At 35.9% G+C, this 19,357-nt stretch overlaps 1 long non-coding RNA gene across 1 annotated transcript; it reads left to right on the top strand.

Moving 5' to 3' along the window:
- The first annotated feature begins 16,026 nt into the window (after positions 1-16,026).
- On the top strand, positions 16,027-19,055 carry LOC115970841. Its single transcript, XR_004087158.1, has 6 exons — positions 16,027-16,114; positions 17,664-17,719; positions 17,989-18,164; positions 18,252-18,394; positions 18,479-18,880; positions 18,974-19,055. It is a non-coding gene; the product is annotated as an uncharacterized LOC115970841 (long non-coding RNA).
- Positions 19,056-19,357: the final 302 nt, after the last annotated feature.

Below are 19,357 nucleotides of genomic sequence, written 5' to 3'. Positions count from 1 at the left end.
GGAAGAATAAAAAATTGGGGGGGCGGAATTTTTTTGGGCTCCATTTTTGGAGTTTTGGAGAAGAAGCTGTGATATGGTGTTTATTTTTCTGAGTTGTATGGTTGCTGCATTGCTAGGGGCTGATTGATTTATAGACCGAGGGATGTATGATAAAACAAGTATAGAAGTTTGAAAATAGAGGATTATTTTTCCTATAAAAAAATATATTATTTCATCAGAAAAAGAAAAGAGAAGATCTTTTGCGTGAGAAAAAAAAAAATTGTACATAGCATTAATGCTCTCGTGAGTGTAGGTAGAGAGGACTGGTCTGACAGCACTGACCAACGTAGAAGCGGAAGCTTCTTGGCAGACCAGTATTTCCACTCATTAAGGCATGGATCCAACGCATTAGGGCATGGATCCTGCAATAATTCGCCCTGTTATTGCCAATGTAATAAAACCCTATTGTGTTTTATACAACTTTTTTTTTTGATAAACCGTTTTGTATACCTATTAATATAGGGGTATCCGGGCTTCTGTTGCTGCTTAATTTCAAATCACTATCTGAGTTCAATTATACAGGACTCCAACATATATTACCTAACCATTACATGATGATATATAGAAAGTAATAAATAATGAAATTCACAAGGAAAAAAATTTGGAATTCAATGGAAACAAAATAAAACTTCCAAAATGTTATTATTGTATTCAATATGTCCACAAAAAAATGCATTTTCAATCACATTTTGTTCCAAAAATTAAAAGAAAAAATTTTATTTTTGGCACAAAATGAGATTGAAAATGCATTTTTGTTGCCTAGAGGGCCTTTGTGCTAGAGGTAGAGGGCCTTTGTGCCTAGGAGTCTAAAATATAATTTTGAAGAGTTTTAGGGTCAAAACTTTAATTTAAAGTACAGGGTCAAAGTTTAATTTTTGAAGAGTTTAGGGTTGAAAATGCAATTTGTAAAAAGTGGGCTAATGGATAATTTCTAATAGGCCTGAGACCTTTGTTGGTGGGCTAGCTAAAATGGAGACCTAAGTAATTGATGGGCCTCAAGGTGCTGGGTTGATTTAAGAGAGTGGCCTAGGGTTCTAAATAAGTTAGTCTTAGATTAGAGCTGGGCTTGGATACCAATTTTTCATGGAAATGATACTACAAATTTAGCCTGCGTTACATAGAAAATTAAATTACACAAAATTTCATAGTTTTAAATTTAGCATCAAAATTAATTTAGTCACATTATTAAATTTCAATTTAAGCTCAATCAAATTTGGTCAAAGGCATAAAAAATGATAAAAAATCAACAAAAATTTGGTTTAACAATTAAAACTATGAAATCCTTTAATTTTGCAATGTTCAACTTTGCAAACTTATGCGCTGATGGATCCATGAGTTGGGCTTAGGTGAATTTAGTTTGATTTATATTGGACTTGCTAGAGGCATATGCTTGTTAATTTTTTTGGGCCGAATTGCAAGAGGTTTGGTATTAAAAGGTTGGAAATGGTTTCAGTTTTGGGCTCGAAGATTGGAAATACAAACTCAGTTTTGGGCTCAAAGGTGTGTGTGTTTTGTTTTGTTTTAATTGAAGGTTTTAATGTGGGCCTGGTTCTTCAGTTTAAGTGGGGGTTTGAAATGGTCTGGGGCAAACTCACGCATTGGGCATGATGTGGGTTTAAGTTTTAAAATTTCAGAGGGACTCTGGTGCTTTGCATTGGGCCTTATGGGGTAGGACTAATTAGGCTTATAGATTAGAAATGATGACTTGTTTTATTGTGAGTTGGCTGGAGGTTGGGCTTTGGCTATTAGTCTAATTGGGTGTGGGCTTACGTTTATTTTTAATTTTAGATGGTACCTGACCCGAACAGTCCAACTCGGTTCAAATGCATCTACTCAACCAATCAGATTCTAAGGAAATCTTTTTTTTTTTAATCTCAAATTTCTTCTCTCTCTCCCTCCACCGTTTCCACACTGCAGCCGTAGTAGCTCTATCTCTTTCTTTCTCACTCTTCTCTCAAACTAAGCCTCCATGGCGATCATCTTGCTTGTGGCCACCAAGAGCTACAAACACCGGTTCTTAAAAACCAAGCCGTTCTCTCTCTCTAGCTAGCTCACTTTTTTCCTCTGACCCCAGACTCTCTCTCGCTGCTTCTCTCTCCACTCAAACCCTTCTCTCTCTTTTTTTTGGTTTCTATTATGGCCGAAAGCTCCTTCCTTTTGGTTTGGTTTCGATTGGTGATTGACATAGGTTTTAGGATTGGGGTTTAGTGGTGAATTTTGTTGGGTATTTGTGTTTGATTGGGATTTGGATGGGTATTTTGAGTTCGGCCGTGTGTGGCGATTTCTGTAGGTATGTCGTATGTGTGTGTGCATGAGTTTGTGCCTCAAAATAAGGCAGCTTGTGTGTTTTGTGAGTGTCAGTTCAAAATGTATCCTTGTGATGTGTGTGTATGCACATGAACTAACTGTGTAGAAGCATGAACACATAAACAACGTGTATTGAAAGCATGAGAAGGGAATTAATGTTACCCATTTTTTTCAGTTTCTCCACTTTCCCTCCTTGGTTGCTCTGCTTTACAAAGCTTTCACTGTAGCTTTCTGCTTCCGTCTTCTTTTCTTTTTTCTTTGTTGTTGTTCGTTGTTGTTGTTTTTTTATTGTCCTACTGCTATTGTGGGTTGTAGTTGTTGGGTAAATGCAAAAATGAGGGACCTTTGTTGGGTGTTTTTGGGTTGATGGTAGAAAGGAGGGAGGTTTCTATGTTTTGGTTCTGTTTTTCGGTGTTTTGGAGGTTGTGGAGATGGTGTTGGGAGTTGGCTATGTTTGTAGTTTTCGAATGATGTAAAAATTATGGATTTTTCCTGTGTTTCCTAGTCTGTTTGTAAGCTTCTTATTGTTAGGATGTTGGCTGTAGAGCTGTGATTTTGCTCTTTGTTATTGCTGCGATTTTTGGAAGTGTTGATTTGGAGGATGAGGGAGCTTCTTCTTTTTTTGCGTTGACGAGGTAGCTGATGGTTTTGACATAAGGGACTGTTAGTCCCCGGTAGGTGTAGAAAATGATGACTTTTGCTTGGGAAGAAAAAATGGGGGGATTTTTTTTGGGCTCCATTTTTGGAGCTTTGGAGGAGAAGCTGTGATATGGTGTTCCAATAACAGAGCTAATATTTTCCCTTTTAACTACACTACCAAATAGCACCTCAATAACAGAGCTACAGTGAGTTGGTATCTTTAACAATTTTTTTTTTTTTTTGGGTTAAAGTATCTTTAACAATCTACTTAGCTTCAAACTTATTAAAAAAACTAATATTTTATTTTTTCTCTCTCCTCCTTTATTTAAAAAAATATTTTCCCTTTGTCTCTTTCTTTGGGTCCGTTTGGATTGAGCTTATTGTTACTGAAACTGAAAACTGAAAACTGAAAACTGAAAACACTGTAGCAAAATAATTTTTAAATGTGTGAAAAGTACCGTGGGACCCATTTTTAATATTTTTTAATGTATGAACAGTGTTGCTACAGTACATAAACAGTACTGCTACAGTGCAAAACAGTGATTTTTTGTGCACCAAAGTCAACATATGCGGGCAAAAGAAAAAAAAAAAAAAAGAAAAACAAAGAAAACGCAGAACGGAAACGTAGACGCAGGAAAACACAGTAGCCAAACGCCCTCTTTATATCTCTTTTCTGCCGTTTCTTCCTATCAGTTTTTTTTTTTCCATTCCTCTCCTCTAATCCATATCTCTCCTTTTCTTTTTTTCTTTTCTTTTTCTTTCTTCTTTTCCTCTTTTTTCTTATCCTCTGTTCAGTGCTGTTTTTAATTTTTTTGTCTTCTCTCTTCTCACCGGTTCTCTTTCCCTTTCACCGGTGGATCGTGGTGGCGGTGGTGGATCATGGATCACAGCTGAGATTTGGTCCGGTTATGGTTAATCTGGTGGGTTTTGGGTTTGTGATTGGGTTTTGATTTGGGTTGAGGTTTTGGGTGGTGAGTCAGGTGGCTTCGATGGGTTGGGTTGAAGTTGTGGGTTGTGGCTTCGATGGGTTGATTCAGGTGATTTGGGTTGAGGTTGTGGGTTGCGGCCGGATCATGGATCTCGTCTGAGATTGGGTTTTGATTTGGATTGAGGTTCTAGGTTGAGCTTCGATGGCTTGATTTCGGTGAGAGGTGAGTCACGGTGACTGTGCTGTGTTTGTGGTTGTGGTTGAGAGGTGGAAGAGGAAGGTTGGTGGTGGCTGGATTGTGGGCATTTTTTTTGCTGTGGTTGGTGGTTGTCGATTGAGAAGTGGCGGAAGAGGAAGGTCGTTGGGGCCTGGATTGTTTTTTTTTTTTTTTTTTTTTCCTTCGTAGTTTGTGGTTGTGGATGGTGGGGCAACGGTCAAAGTGGCTATTGCTGATGTGTTGTGATGGTTTGGCAAAAATGGCCAACTGGCCTTAAAATTGCAACTATCTAGTTAGTAGGCGCTGTTTAGAAACATATTTTGTTTATAGCATCTCGAGTCTTAAAGACTCGATTTTGGGCTTCAAAATCGAGTCTTTGAGGCTCGATTTGTATGCTTAGACCAGTTCTGATATAGCACTTTGTCCACATGGGTGTCCACTTGGAAATCGAGTCTCTAAGACTCAATTTCAAACCCAAAATTTTTAAAAAAAAATTCAAAGTCTCTACCTGCCGAAATACCCAAAACAAACAGATCAGATCAGATCAGAGGGAGAGAAACAGAGAACCTCACCAGCGCGGCCTGGGGCTCGCGCCGACCAGCGTCGCGCGCGGCCAGGGGCTCGCGCGAGCCCCAGGCCGCGCGCAACCCAAGCTCGCGCGAGCCCTAGGCCGTGCGCGAGCCTCAGGCCGCGCAAGCCCCAGGTCGCGCGAGCCCCAGGCCGCGCGCGAGCCCCTGGCCGCACTCGACGCTGACCGGCACGAGCCCCAGGCCGCCTGGGTCGCTGGTCAGTTTCTGGTCATGCCGCGCGCGCCTGGGTCTCCGATCTCGATCTTCTCTCCCTCTCTGTTTCTAGTTTTCTTTTCTTTTTTCTTTTTTCTTTTTCTCTGGGTTTTTCCTTTGATGCTCTGGTGTTTGGTTTGGTCTGAGTGTTATATATAGGGCTTAGAAATCGAGTCTTAGAGACTCGATTTCCATGTAAATGCCATGTGGCAGTTCTGCCACATCGGAGTTGGTCCAAGCTACAAACCGAGCCTCAAAGACTCGATTTTGAAGACCAAAATCGAGTCTTTAAGACTCGAGATGCTATAAACAAAATATGTTTCTAAACAGCGCCTACTAACTAGATAGTTACGATTTTAAGGCCAATTGGCCATTTTTGCCTGATGGTTTGGTTATTGTGGTTGATGTTTTTCATTATTTTAATGAGTTATTTATATTAATTTAAATGGGTTGATTGCCGTAGGGAGTATATCTATTTCTATTAACTATATAAAAAGAGGCTATGGCTCTATAGTGATTTGGTACTGTACAACCAACGTTTTTCACTGTTTGTTTATAGTGTAATTTTGGTGAGTCCTTTTTTGTCCATTTTTGGTGGGCTAAACTATTCGTTTTGGTTGAATAGCCTCTCTCTTTTCTCTTTGGAAGAACTCTCTGTATCTCTTTTCTATCTTATCTTTCTATCATTTCAGGAAGAGAGGACCAGATTGGCTCAAGAATTTCTGGTTTCGTTAATCACTGCCCAAAATCAAACACAATGTGGTTAACAATTCAAACCCCATCATAATCATTCAAAAAGCAAAATATACCATAAAAAGAAAACAGAAACAAAAGAAAACACACAAACACAAACAAATTCACAATCTCTCTCAAAAATATCTTATTTCAAACCACAAAAGACCCATTTAAAAAAAAAAAAAAAAAAAAAAAAACCTAAACTGAACACTGCCCAAAATCAATTTAAATTGTCTTTTAATATATGCATGCTTTATTATTTTCCAATAATTTTCCCATGCATCGCACGGGTTAGCGACTAGTTACTTGGGTAGCTAAGAATCACCTCTGCATGAAAAGTTTGAATTGATATTAAAGTTCATGTAAATCTATGTAATACACTATGCTCCTGTGCTGTATCATTACTTGGGCCTCTAAGAATCACCTCTGCATGGAAAGTTTGAGTAGATATTAAAGTTCATGTATATCTATGTAATACACTTTGTTTCTGTCCTGAATCATTACTTGTATTCATTTCATTGTTAACTTCATTAGAATAAATATTCAACATTGGAATAGGTGATTTCAAACTTGGAATTATGTACCAACAATTTATAAGCAAGCAGCTAATATTATAACAGAGCATTGGAGACAAACTCAAGCTTGGGTTTTAGAGTTTCTTGGCCATTTGTTCATCGAAGATTAAGCTCCTGTCTCTCATAGAGTTTATTGGTGCTCATAATCTTAGGCATTGTTCTTTGAAGGGAGTGGAGTGTAATTGTATGTTATTATTACCAAGAGATCAAGTATGTGTCATTGGAGTGTAATTGTATGTTATTATTAGTCTATTGTTGGAAGTTTCTAGGTGTTTCTTCTATGATTTAAATCAAACTGGTGGTACCTAATAGATTCTAAGCCTTGAACTTAGTATACAGTGTATATCAAAGTGCTATTATTTATGAATTCGCTATATTTATCTTGGCCTTGATGTTTTTGCCGTTTTAAGATATGTTTATCTCGCTTAGATTTAGCTTCTTTATATTGGGTTCATCTTTTTTGTTTTTTTTTTTTTTTTTCCTTTTTGGAGAGAGTGGTAAGAACATGTGGATTATTAACTTCTTTCTATCTGGTGTGTTTTAATTCTGTTAATGTATATTATGTTATGGGTTTTAGGCCCAGCTAGTTTACTTGTTTAACACACTTGTACTTGTACTACACTTTACTTGTACCGCACACATAGGCTTACTTGTACTACACACATATGCCTCTTATATAAAGGCACACATGTATATTCTTTGATTATGAAATACAATACAATCATTCTATATTTCTAACATGGTATCAGAGCCACTGCTCTGACCTTTTCTTAGCAGTCTTGTCTGTATTGGTGTTACTCCACTCTCAACATCGCTTCCGCTATCACAACAGTCGCCGCAGCCTCTCACCGTTGAACCTCCGACGTCTTCCAGACATCGTCCTCGGGTTCCGGACCTGCAGCCACTGTTGTTAAGGAGTCCAACACCACACAGAACACTACACGTGTCATCGCCGCCACGAATATTGCTCTGATCACATTTCTGGAGATATCACTACGTTCTTCTTGAACCGATCTACCCGTTGGTGAAAGCCTCGCAGTCATCGGAGACCGCACGCGCCGTCACACGTCACTTGAAGTTTCTACGTCAGAGACCCACGCGCCACACGCGCCATCATCAGTTCCAGCTGACATCACCCGTGACGTCATTAGTGCCACGTCAGCCCTAGCTGCATCAGCATCCACTCATCTGCTGACGTCAGCACCACGTCATCCTGTGACGTCATCTGCTGACCGTTGACCGACTGTTGACCGTTGACTTTGACCGGCCGTTGACTTTTCTCCAGGGTTGACTTTTGCAGTCAAGGTTCTCCTTACCCGGTTTTTTGCATAGATTTCATTTTTGCAGTCTGTTTTTGAATATTGTGTCTCTAAATGGATAAAAATGATGTTTTTCTTCCTCGCCCCATCAATACTATATTGGAGGGGAACAAGAATTACTTATCTTGGTCTCAAGCTATGCGCAGTATTCTTAAAGGTCACATGCTCTAGCTTTACTGTACTGGTGCAGTCACCATTCCTATCAAAGGAGCAAGTGAAGAAGATGCTGCCTTCCTTGGTCGCATGATTGAATGGGATAGTCACAACCACATGATCCTCACATGGATTCAGAACACTTCCATTCCCTCCATCTCCAATCTGTTGGGTAGCTTTAATGATGCAAAATCAACATGGGATATGTTGGCCAAAAGGTACTCCACTACTCACGGCTCCATGAAATATCAGTTGGTGGTTGAATTACATCAACTCAGGCAAGAACCAGGGCAATCCACCAATGACTACTATGATCAGTTTCGCTTCATTTGGGACCAAATTGACCTTTCTGATCCAACTTAGGCATGCTCAAAGGATGCTCAACAATATGCTTCCATCAGAGATGAATTTCGCCTCTATGAATTCCTGTTGTCCCTTCACAAGGACTTTGGGCCCATTCGAGGTCAACTTCTAAATCGCAGTCTTACTCCCTCTCTTGATATTGCTGTGAACGAGTTGGTTAGAGAAGAAGCTTGTCTTGCAATCCTTCAAGCTCAGAATAAGCTCAATGTTTTGGCTCTTACTCTTTTTGCTTCGCCCATAGAGCAACCAGGTGACTCCTCTGGCTCTAGCAACCATCGCAAGCAGACCAACAAAAAGTTCTGCAACTATTGCAAGCGTCCTGGCCACACCATTAAGACTTGTTACCATCGCAACAAATCTACTGCTACTGTTGCTAATATTGAGTCTACTCCGCCGATGGCTTCCATTTCAGCTGAGTCCCAGTCTTCTGGATCCACTATCAACCTCTCTCCCACTGAACTACAGGAGATCATAGCTCAGACTATTCGTATGGCTGGTAATGCATCTCTTTCCACTGCTGTCTTAGTTCTACCCGGTAAGTCTCAAACTTGGCTTTTTGATTCTGCCTGTTGCAATCATGACACCTCACTCATCCTTATTCTCCAAACTTGACCCTGCACCATATCCTCTAAATATTCATATAGCTGATGGTTCCACCATACATGGGAATAGTCTAGGTCTTGTTTCGACCTCCAACCTCTCTATTCCTAGAGTCTTCCATATACCTGACATATCCTATAATTCGTACTCTGTGGGACAATTAGCTGAACTAGGTTATCGCCTTATTTTTTACTATTCTGGGTGTATTGTGCAGGATCCGAGGACGGGACAAGAGCTTGGGACCGGCCCTAGAGTTGGGCGTATGTTTCCCGTAGACAAACTTCATCTTCCACCTGTTGCTCCTGTTTCTGTTGCTGCTGCAGCTGCTGCAGTTTCTTCCTTACCGTCTCTCGCACTTTGGCATTCTCGTATTGTTCATGCATCATCTTCTCGGGTACAACAGTTAGCTTCTAAGGGTTTGTTGGGTTCCGTGTCCAAAGACAATTTTGATTGTACTTCATGTTAGTTAGGAAAACATCCAGCTTTACCTTTAAATAATAGTGAATCCATTTCTAATAGTATCTTTGAATTAATTCATTATGATGTTTGGGGACCTTCTCCTGTTGCTAGTATTGGTGGATCTCGATATTTTGTTGGTTTTATTGATGATTATTCTCGTTATAGTTGGATCTTTCCTATGAAATGTCGTTCTGAAATTTTACCAATATACAGCAACTTTGCAAAAATTGTTGAAACACAATTCTCCAAACGTATCAAAACTTTTCATTCTGATAATACTCTTGAATATACTCAATATGAATTTCAAGCTCTGTTACATTTCTATGGCACTGTACATCATCTAACTTGTCTAGGTACCTCTCAGCAAAATGGTCGAGCTGAAAGAAAACTTAGTCATATTCTTGACACTGTTCGTACTCTTCTTCTTTCTGCCAAAGTTCCTGCCTCATTTTGGGGTGAAGCTGCTCTTCATGCTATTCATGCGATTAATCGCATTCCAAGCACTGTCATCCATAATCAGACTCCGTATGAGTGTCTTTTTGGGTCACCCCCTGACTATCATTACCTTCGCTCCTTTGGATTTGCTTGTTTCATTCTTCTTCAACCTCATGAGCACAACAAACTTGAGCCTTGATCTAGACTTTGTTGTTTCCTTGGTTATGGTGAAACTCAAAAAGGGTATCAGTGTTATGATCCTGTCTCTCATAGACTTCGTGTTTCTCGTAATGTTGTCTTTTGGGAACATCGATTATTTGTTGAACTCTCTCACTTTCATTCTTCCCTAACTACCTCATCTGTTTTAGAAATATTTCCAAATGAGTCTCTTGTTCCTTCTACAAATACTTTTGATCCTCCTTTGAACTTCTCTCCAGATATTTTTGATGCTTCTCCTAGACAGGTCAAATATGAACAGGTTGATGACGAGCTACCCCACCTTGGGCCTAGGTCCCCTGCTCCTACTCCGCCTGAAGATCCTCCAGAAGACATACCGTCTCGCCACTCAACCCGAGTAAGATCCATTCCTCCACATTTACTTGACTATCATTGTTATACTACTTTTGCTACTCTTCACGAGCCTCAGACCTATCGTGAGGCCTTTACTAATCCTTTATGACAGATTGCAATGAAAGAGGAACTTGATGCATTAACCAAAAACCATACTCGGGATCTGGTCACTCTCCCTCCTGGACAGTCTGTGGTTGGTTGTAAGTGGATCTATAAGATCAAGACTTGCTCTGATGGATCCGTTGAGCGCTACAAGGCTCGTCTTATTGCAAAAGGTATTACACAGGAGTATGGGATTGATTATGAAGAGACGTTCGCTCCAATGGATCGTATCTCCACTGTCCGTGCCCTCTTAGCTGTTGCTACTGCTGCTAGTAAATGAGATCTTTTTCAAATGGATGTTAAAAATGCCTTCCTTAATGGGGATCTGAGTGAAGAAGTCTATATGCAACCTCCTCCTAGCCTCTATGTTGATTCATACAAGGTTTGTCACCTTCGATGTGCACTTTATGGCCTTAAACAAGCTCCACGAGCTTGGTTTGCCAAGTTCAGCTTCACTATCTTTCACTTGGGTTACACTGTCAGTCCATATGATTCTGCATTATTTCTTTGTCGCACTGATACAAGCACCATTTTGCTTCTTCTATATGTGGATGATATGATCATAACTGGTGATGACCTGAGAGGCATTCAAGAATTCAAGGATTTTCTCATACAGCAGTTTGAGATGAAAGATCTTGGACATCTCAGCTATTTCTTGGGTCTTGAAATTACTCGTTCCACAGATGGTCTCTATATTACTCAAGCCAAGTATGCTTCTGACCTTTTGTCTTGAGCTGGACTCACTAATAGCAAAACTGTTGACACTCCAGTTGAGCTTAATGCGCATTTGACGCCCTCGGGGGGGAAACCATTGTCTAATCCTTCTCTTTACAGACAGTATCTGTCTGCTCCACGATCAACTCACTATGCTGCTGTTCTGCGCATACTTCGATACCTGAAGGGCACTCTCTTCCATAGCCTTTTCTACTCAGCTCAGTCTCCTCTTGTACTTCGTGCATTCTCTGATGCTGATTGGGTAGGAGTTCCCATTGATTGCAGGTCCACTACAGGTTATTGCTTTCTCCTTGGTTCTTCCTTGATTTCTTGGCGAAGTAAGAAACAAACTTTCGTGACCCGCTCCAGTACTGAAGCAGAATATTATGCTCTTGCTGATACCACATCTGAGCTCCTTTGGCTATGATGGCTTCTTAAGGATTTGGGTGTGTCCACATCCTCTGCTACTCCCCTTTATTGTGATAACCAGAGTGTCATTCATATTACTCACAATGATGTCATTCATGAACGGACTAAACACATTGAGATTGATTATCATTTTATCCGTTATCATCTTCTCCATGGTGCTCTCAAGCTGTTCTCCGTATCCTCCAAAGATCAACTTGCAGATATCTTCACCAAGTCACTTCCTAAGGGATGCACTCGTGATTTGGTTGACAACCTCAAGCTGGTCTCACATCCACCTTGAGTTTGAGGGGGATTGTTAATGTATATTATGTTATGGGCTTTAGGTCCAGCTAGTTTACTTGTTTAGCACACTTGTACTTGTACTACACTTTACTTGTACCGCACACATTGGCTTACTTGTACTACACACATATGCCTCTTATATAAAGGTACACATGTATATTCTTTGATTATGAAATACAATACAATCATTCTGTATTTCTAACAAATTCCTTACATAGTCATGTTATTTATGTTATATATATCATTTTGACTTGAAAGTTGATTGTGCGAAGAATATTACGACCCTCACCTATAGAAGAATGAGAAGGTTATGATGATACAGAAGAGTTGAATTTTGGGATGGTTTGGTTGCGTTTTGATAGGAACATTGGCCAAAGTTCAAGTTCTTCGTGGTTTGAGAGAAGGAAATGGGTTTTGTATTTCTGATTGTAGCTTGCTTTGTTGGTTGGTGATAGGTTTGAGACCTTTGTGAGATAGGGCTTGGTTGTGGTCCTTGTGGGCAATGAAGTTAGTTTTGGAAAATTTGTATTTAATTTTTTTTTTTTTTTTGTTTAATGTTTTCATTTGCTTATTCATTAGTATTTTGGGATAAAATTTTTAAATTTAAATGTAGAAGTGTAAGTTTGATTGATAACTAATGGTTCAATCATATAATGTTGCACGTACAAGAACTACATAAAATGTTTTGCATTTTGATGAATCTTAGATGGATTTAGGGAACTATAAAGGATTGCAATATATAACTAATTGTGTGATTTGCATAAATTTAGATCTAAGTTATATTGGTAGAATATAATCCTCTAATAGATCAAGCACGTGCCTATTGTTGGAGATCAAGCACGTGTTATTTCTACTAACTATATAAAAAGAGCGAATAGCTCTATCTACAGTATTTTTGGTTTATTCAAGTTTTGGTGAGTAAAACAGTGCATTTGGGTGAGGTTTTAGTGGGAGACCAAACCAAGACAAAATTGTGAGAGAAATAAAATATTTTCTGGCTCAAGGAGTGGAGTACGTACTGTTTGAAGAAGAGAGAGGCCAGCAGAGAGAGAGAGGCTTGGTGAGAAAATACAGAAAGAGTGATCTCACTCTTTTCTTTGGACAAATCTGAGAGATGGAGAGTGGGGTGGGTTTGGTGTTTTTACTCAAATTACACTTCAGGTATTTTTTTTTCTCTCTAAAAAATTTATCTTTCTCTATGGTTTGCTTCTTTTCTTCTTTCCATTCTTTTTGGTTTCATTTCTTAAAATTTTAACAACTGAATTTTCGGATGAAGAAGATGTAGTGGTTGTTTTTTGTTTTTGGTGTATTGTATTGGGGGCATGATTTCTAAATAAAGGTCTCTCTCCCTAGGGTTGTATACGTATAGAAGTGTATCGTATCAACATAGGAAGATCTGATTGCAAATGATGAGACACATAAATAAATTTTTTTTTTTTTTTTTTTGGTACTGCTTTCATTCTTTTCTTTGGTATGACAGCCAGCTAAAAGACCTCAATCTAATGGGAGTTTAGCCTGCTAAATTTAAAAATATTTCTCATTTGTGAGAACTATAAGAAAAACATGCATGTTTTCTAGCATTATACAAGTCAATTAACCTAATCATGTCATCATTTTTTTGCTGAATTTTTCTTAAAGATTATTGATTTTGGAGAGTTGTTAGTGAGTAGTCCATGCAAGGTCTATTGCTTGAGTCTAGGGAAATTGTCTGATATGTGACTTGTGTGTGATAGTTTTCTGCTGTTTGTGTAGGCCCTGTAAATAGCTTTTTGGAACTATTACCGTGTACTGTTAGTGTTAACTGTATAGCTGTTCCAAGTAGCTTGATGTTGGTTTTATGGACTTAATTTGTTGATTTGTTTTTTGAAACATGAAAAATTATGTTTAAATAACCAAACTAGCTGTAGTGCTGTGTTTTAAATAACCAAACTTGCTGTAGTGTTGTGTTTTTTGTACTTGGGTCCTAGATATGATGTCTATTTTTTGTTTTCTTGACCAAAGGTTTTGTTGTGGATTATTGATATGTTGATTGCAATAGTTTTAGGATGCATTAACTAAGAGGGGGTAAGAAGAACAACCTTTAATTGAGTTCATGTTTTAGTGTTTTAAATCATTGGTTTTTACCTTATTTATTAAATTTGATATTGCCCTCATGTTGGACTTTTGGTTGGTTAAGTTTTTGTTATACCATCATAAAACCAACTATGACTATGATCATTGTGTTTATTTCAGGTGGCATAACATTATCACGTGGTAAGATAAGAGATTTATAGTGGTGACAAGTTTTCTGCTGAACTTCTAGATAAAACATTCAAAATTAATCCTTTTAAGAAGAAAAGATTGGATCAACTTTAGCGTACAAGGACAACCTAGAGAGAGCTATAGTGCTTTGCTGTTATGGTGCTACTGCAACAATAAAAAATGGGATATTCATTGTAGTTCTTAGAAAAGCTCTCGGGAAGTTTTTTTTTTATAACTTTTGGAAGTTTTTGGAGAGTGATTAATGATTAGGTTATACTTTTACATTGTATAGCTCTAAAAAGATAACTTAATTATATAGATAAATTCGTATCTTATATGTAAATCTATTTAATACACTCAGTTAGTATGGCTATCGAACGAGTGTCTTCTCCTTTTCCTCTTCTTTTTGGTTTCTGGATTAATCAACTTGCATAAAATACATTGTTGTATTCAATAAAGTTCTTGTAAACCCCAGTACTTTTGAAGTTATATAACTATTATGAACAAAAAAATTCAATACATATTATATGAAAATGTATATGACTAAATGCTAAAGGCTCTTATGTTTCATTTTAAACTTTTTAAGCAAATTTAGTTATCCTTTTATTTTAAAATATAATTTTGTTAGTTATAAGAACCATTCACAATTTCATCTAGGGATTGCACATCTTTATGTTTGGGTACAGAGGATTGCACATATGTGGTCATGCACCCCTTATGGGACACTCAAGTAGAGTGCTACATAAGAGAAAGGATTCTTTGTTAATAAAATAGACAGCAAAATATTTCTGAGAGAGAGAGAGAGAGAGAGAGAGAGTTTATCCATAATGATATGAGGTCTTCAGTTTTTAGAAATGTTTTGATGCTTTGGGGAAAAAAAAAAAAAAAACCTTCCAAAGCTTTATTAATCATGTCAAATAAAATATTTCCTTTTATACAGCTCTTTCTGCTTCTTCCTTTATTAATTTTGTTTTCAATTGGTGATTTTTTTTTTTAACAAATATTTTATATTAGTATTTCATTTTTTTTTTTTATTTGGTATGACAGCTAGCTAAAGGATCTCAGTCTAATTGGAGTTCAGCCTGCTGAATTAGGAAATCTTGCTCATTTATGAAAAATGTAAGAGAAATATGCATGTTTTACTCAATTATAAGTCATAAACTCCTCATGTTATTATTTTCAATTATAAAAGTCATAAACTCATCATGATATTATTTTGCTCAATAATTGTTAGAGATTATTAATTTTTCGCAGTTGTTAATGAGTAATCCATACTAATTCCATTGTTTAAGTCCATGAAAATTGTCTATGCATATAATTTGTGTGTGATAGTTTTCTTTTGTGTGTAAGTTCTATAAACAACCTTCTACAATTGTTATCGTATTCTTGGTATTAATTGTGTAGTGTGTGAAATTAGTCTTTGTTATAACTTAATTTGACCAAACTTTGACTGTATGTGTATCTCTTGGTTTGTCTTAATTGCAAGTGTTTTGATTCTTAAATTTTTTTTAAATGCCAAACCAGTAGCATTCTTTGTGAAATAGGCAGTGTATATGGAGAATGATGATTTAATATGTCAAGAAAACAACCTATGACACAATAGAAACATTTAACCATAAATTACAAAATAACTCTTTCATTTGCACTTTGTATGGCTAATTTTAAAGGTTTGATTGTTTTAGTTTGTAAATGGTGGAATATTGTTTTTCTATTGTATATGTCTTTCACAATGTTATCTGTTGCTTGATTTTTTATTAAATATTTGATGAAGAAATATGGAGTCTATGGGTTGATTGATTTTTAAAAGATTCATTATCATATTATTTTTATACATGCATATTATTAAGGTTAGCTTTGTTTTCTGATAGTGTTTGCTTTGGAATTTGGGATGTAGAGCGACCAAATTGGGATGAGTAAAACCAATAGTATATATTCATCATACTTTGTTTTCCCCTTCTTCTATTAATCTGGAGCCTACAACATATTAATTCATTTTTTAACAATATTAAAAAATTAGTGACCTTTGGTATTTTATATCTTTCTTCCGTTTAATTTTATTCTCAATTTGGTGATAATTTTTTTTTGTAAACAAATATTTTATACTATTGTTTCATATATATATATATATATATATATTTTATCTGGTATGACAGCTAGCTAAAGGATCTCAGTGTAATTGGAGCTCAACCTGCTGAATTAGGAAATCTTGCTCATTTGTGAAAAATGTAAGAGAAATATGCATGTTTTGCTCAATTATAAAAGTCATAAACTCATCATGTTATTATTTTGCTCAATAGTTATTAGAAATTATTAATTTTTGGTAGTTGTTAATGAGTAATCCATACAAATTTCATTGTTTAAGTCTATGAAAATTGTCTATACATATTATTTGTGTGTGATAGTTTTCTATTGTGTGTAAGTTCTATAAACAGCTTTCTACAACTGTTATTGTATTCTTGGTATTAATTGTGTAGTGTGTGAGATTAGTCTTTGTTATAACTTAAATTGGCCAAACTTTGACTGTATGTGTATCTCTTGGTTTGTCTTAATTGCAAGTGTTTTGATTCATAATTTTTTTTTAAATGCAAACCAATAGCATTCTTTGTGAAATAGGCAGTGTATATGAAGAATAATGATTTAATATATCAAGAAAAAAACCTATGACACAATAGAAACATTTAAGCATAAATTACAAAATAACTCTCTCATTTGCGCTTTGTATGGCTAATTTTAGAGGTTTGATTGTTTTAGTTTGTAAATGGTGGAATTTTTTTTTTCTGTTGTTCTTGTGAATTTTTTGGAGTTTTCAGAGTAATAAAGTTAAATTGTTCAATTCTAATTTATATTTATTTTTATATTTTTTTTCCTTTATGGATTTGTAGAAAGTTTAATTCTTGATTTGTATAATATAGATTAGCTACCTATCGAATTTTCAATACAATTTGTGATAATATTGTTGTGCTTTCACTTGCTATGCCTTGTAAACAAGGTACATAATTGGCTATACCTTAGAAATTTAATGGGAACGTTAATAGTAATTGTATGGAGTTACAAGATTATTTATTTTTTTGGCTTAAGCTCAAATGGCCAATGTTAATGTATTTATCAATATAGAAAATAAGTTTTGATTATGCCGTTTGCAATCTAATTTATGAAATTTGACTATCTTCTCAATTTCACCATTAGCGGTCTTGTTGAAACTGGTTCAAAATGTCATACTCACTATACAAAAGATAAAGCATATCTTCAGCTTGTGTTTTATAGAGATAAAGAATCAAGAAACTTTGAATCATTTGTTTTGCTTGTTCAATTTTTAATTGCCAAAGCAATGTGGTTTGCTTGTAGTAGCAAGGTTTGATTTGTTGCAACCTCAATAACTTTTTAGCGATTACCAATTATTTTGAACATGATTTTAATAATTACTTCTCTGTAGTTTTGATGAAAAGTGTCTTATTCTTTGGTTTATTTTGATTATTTGGTTTTCAAGAAACAAAGCTGTGTTTGGAAGATAATCTATATTACCTAAAGAGATGGTCGAATATGGCATATGGTTGGCTTATACATGTAAAGGAATGCTTGTTACTGAAGTTAATCTAAAAAATGATGCAAGCCTTTTATGAAAAAATATAATCAATTTTTAGATGATGCATTTTTTTGGTTGTTATGTTTTGTTTATCTTTTGTTTATGTGTGTGCTTTTTTTTTTTTAATTATTTTATATTTTATTTGTAAGTTCATGGTGTTATCTTCATAAATGTTGCTTCTTGTGTTACAGTTCATCTGGTATTTTACTCTCTCGATTGTGATAGTACTTGATCTCCAAAGCAACAAGTAAGTACAATTAACGCTTCAAATTACATGAAATTGTTCTCAATTTCTGTACTTTATCTTTGGAATGTATAATGATTCTATTGTTTATCGTTTACTATTATATCTTATTGTCCCCTTTTTGTATATTGCTTTTTTCTTTTGTAACTGAAAATTTGTGGATATTTGTTTTATCTTTGTCGTTGATTTCATTGTTATTGTTTCTTCCCAACTTTGTTATCATTTATTGCTCTCTTAATTTCCACGTTTTTTTTTTAATCAAAATATGGTAGCCTAGAATTACATGGAGAGTGAAGATTTAGGTGATACCTCAATTAAGAGGAATTCCTATCATTCTAGCCAAAAAAGGAAAAGCAAATCGACATCTGATGAAGTGATAAACTATAACAATAATGATACAATCATTATAAATCCAGCAGATCCCTTAGTTACTACTTCAAAAAAAAAGGTAAGTTTAAGTATATGAAAACAATAGTCTTTTAGGTTGAATTTTAAACATGGCACTAATTTTTTGTCACCTTTTATAAATATAAAGGTATTACAAAAGGTCCTAAGAGAAAAAAATATTGGTACTGTACACTATCTGACGAACAAAAAAAAAAGATTTATGTAAGAAAAGGAGAGAAGCATATGCACAAAAGAAAGCTCTTGCAAAAGAAGAAAACACAAACAACCAATGTAAGTTTATATATGTAAAACAGTACACTTTTCATCTGATCTAGACATGTGGTGTTAATTTGCTGTTACTTAATATGAATAAAGGTGTTAGAGGACAACAAAAGAGAGCAGAGCATTGGTATTCGTGTAGTGCATTATCTGAGGAAAGGAAAAGAGAAATTTGCAAGATAAGAAGGGAAGCATATGCACAAAGAATAGCTCTTCCAAAAGAAGCTATTAAGAGTGCTCAGATCAATTCGATTGCAAGTATGGAAACTTCTAAAGAAGTTGATGCTCCCAGAATGCACATTTTAGTAGAAGAAGATATCAATAAATGGGGATGTAGGATGAAAAGAAGGCAATGTATTGCAACAGTTGATGATAGAAATGAACAAATGCTTAAGAAAAAATCTAAAATATGTGTTGTTGAAAGTGATAGTTGTAGAAAGTTTGTCCCAGTTAGCAATCATGGTATACTGATCAATGAAGATTCTCGAACAAATATAGGTAAGAATTGACTACTAAAAATATTATTCTAGCCACAGATATGGCATCTTAATATCCTGAAATACCAACTATTTCCCTGATTTGAACTTTTAGAAAATCGACGTTACCACATGATGCTAAATCTATCTGATTGAGAAAAAAAGCAAATTAGTGAGTATAGCATCTTTGAAGTTGGTAAGTGTTAGTCAAATAGTTTAAGTCTTTCATATTTCTATAAGATTTGCATTAAAGTTTTGAATAATAAAATGTCATTCAAAATAGGATCATGCTCTACTGGAGTAACCAATTCGATTCCAACAAAATTAGTGCAAAGCTACATAGGTACGGTACCTCATAGATAAAAAATACTACCCCTACTAGGCTATACGTTTTAGATACTTGTCCTTCTAAAGATTTTAGATTTCTATTAGTTTACAGCTAAACTTGAATTAATAGGTTCTTGTTACTCTTGGTATCTATCTTCTTTTTCTGCAGTAA

Source organism: Quercus lobata, chromosome 12 (genome assembly GCF_001633185.2).
Source record: "Quercus lobata isolate SW786 chromosome 12, ValleyOak3.0 Primary Assembly, whole genome shotgun sequence".
Classification (NCBI taxonomy): Eukaryota; Viridiplantae; Streptophyta; class Magnoliopsida; order Fagales; family Fagaceae; genus Quercus; species Quercus lobata.
This window is presented reverse-complemented; position numbering and strand designations above follow the sequence as displayed.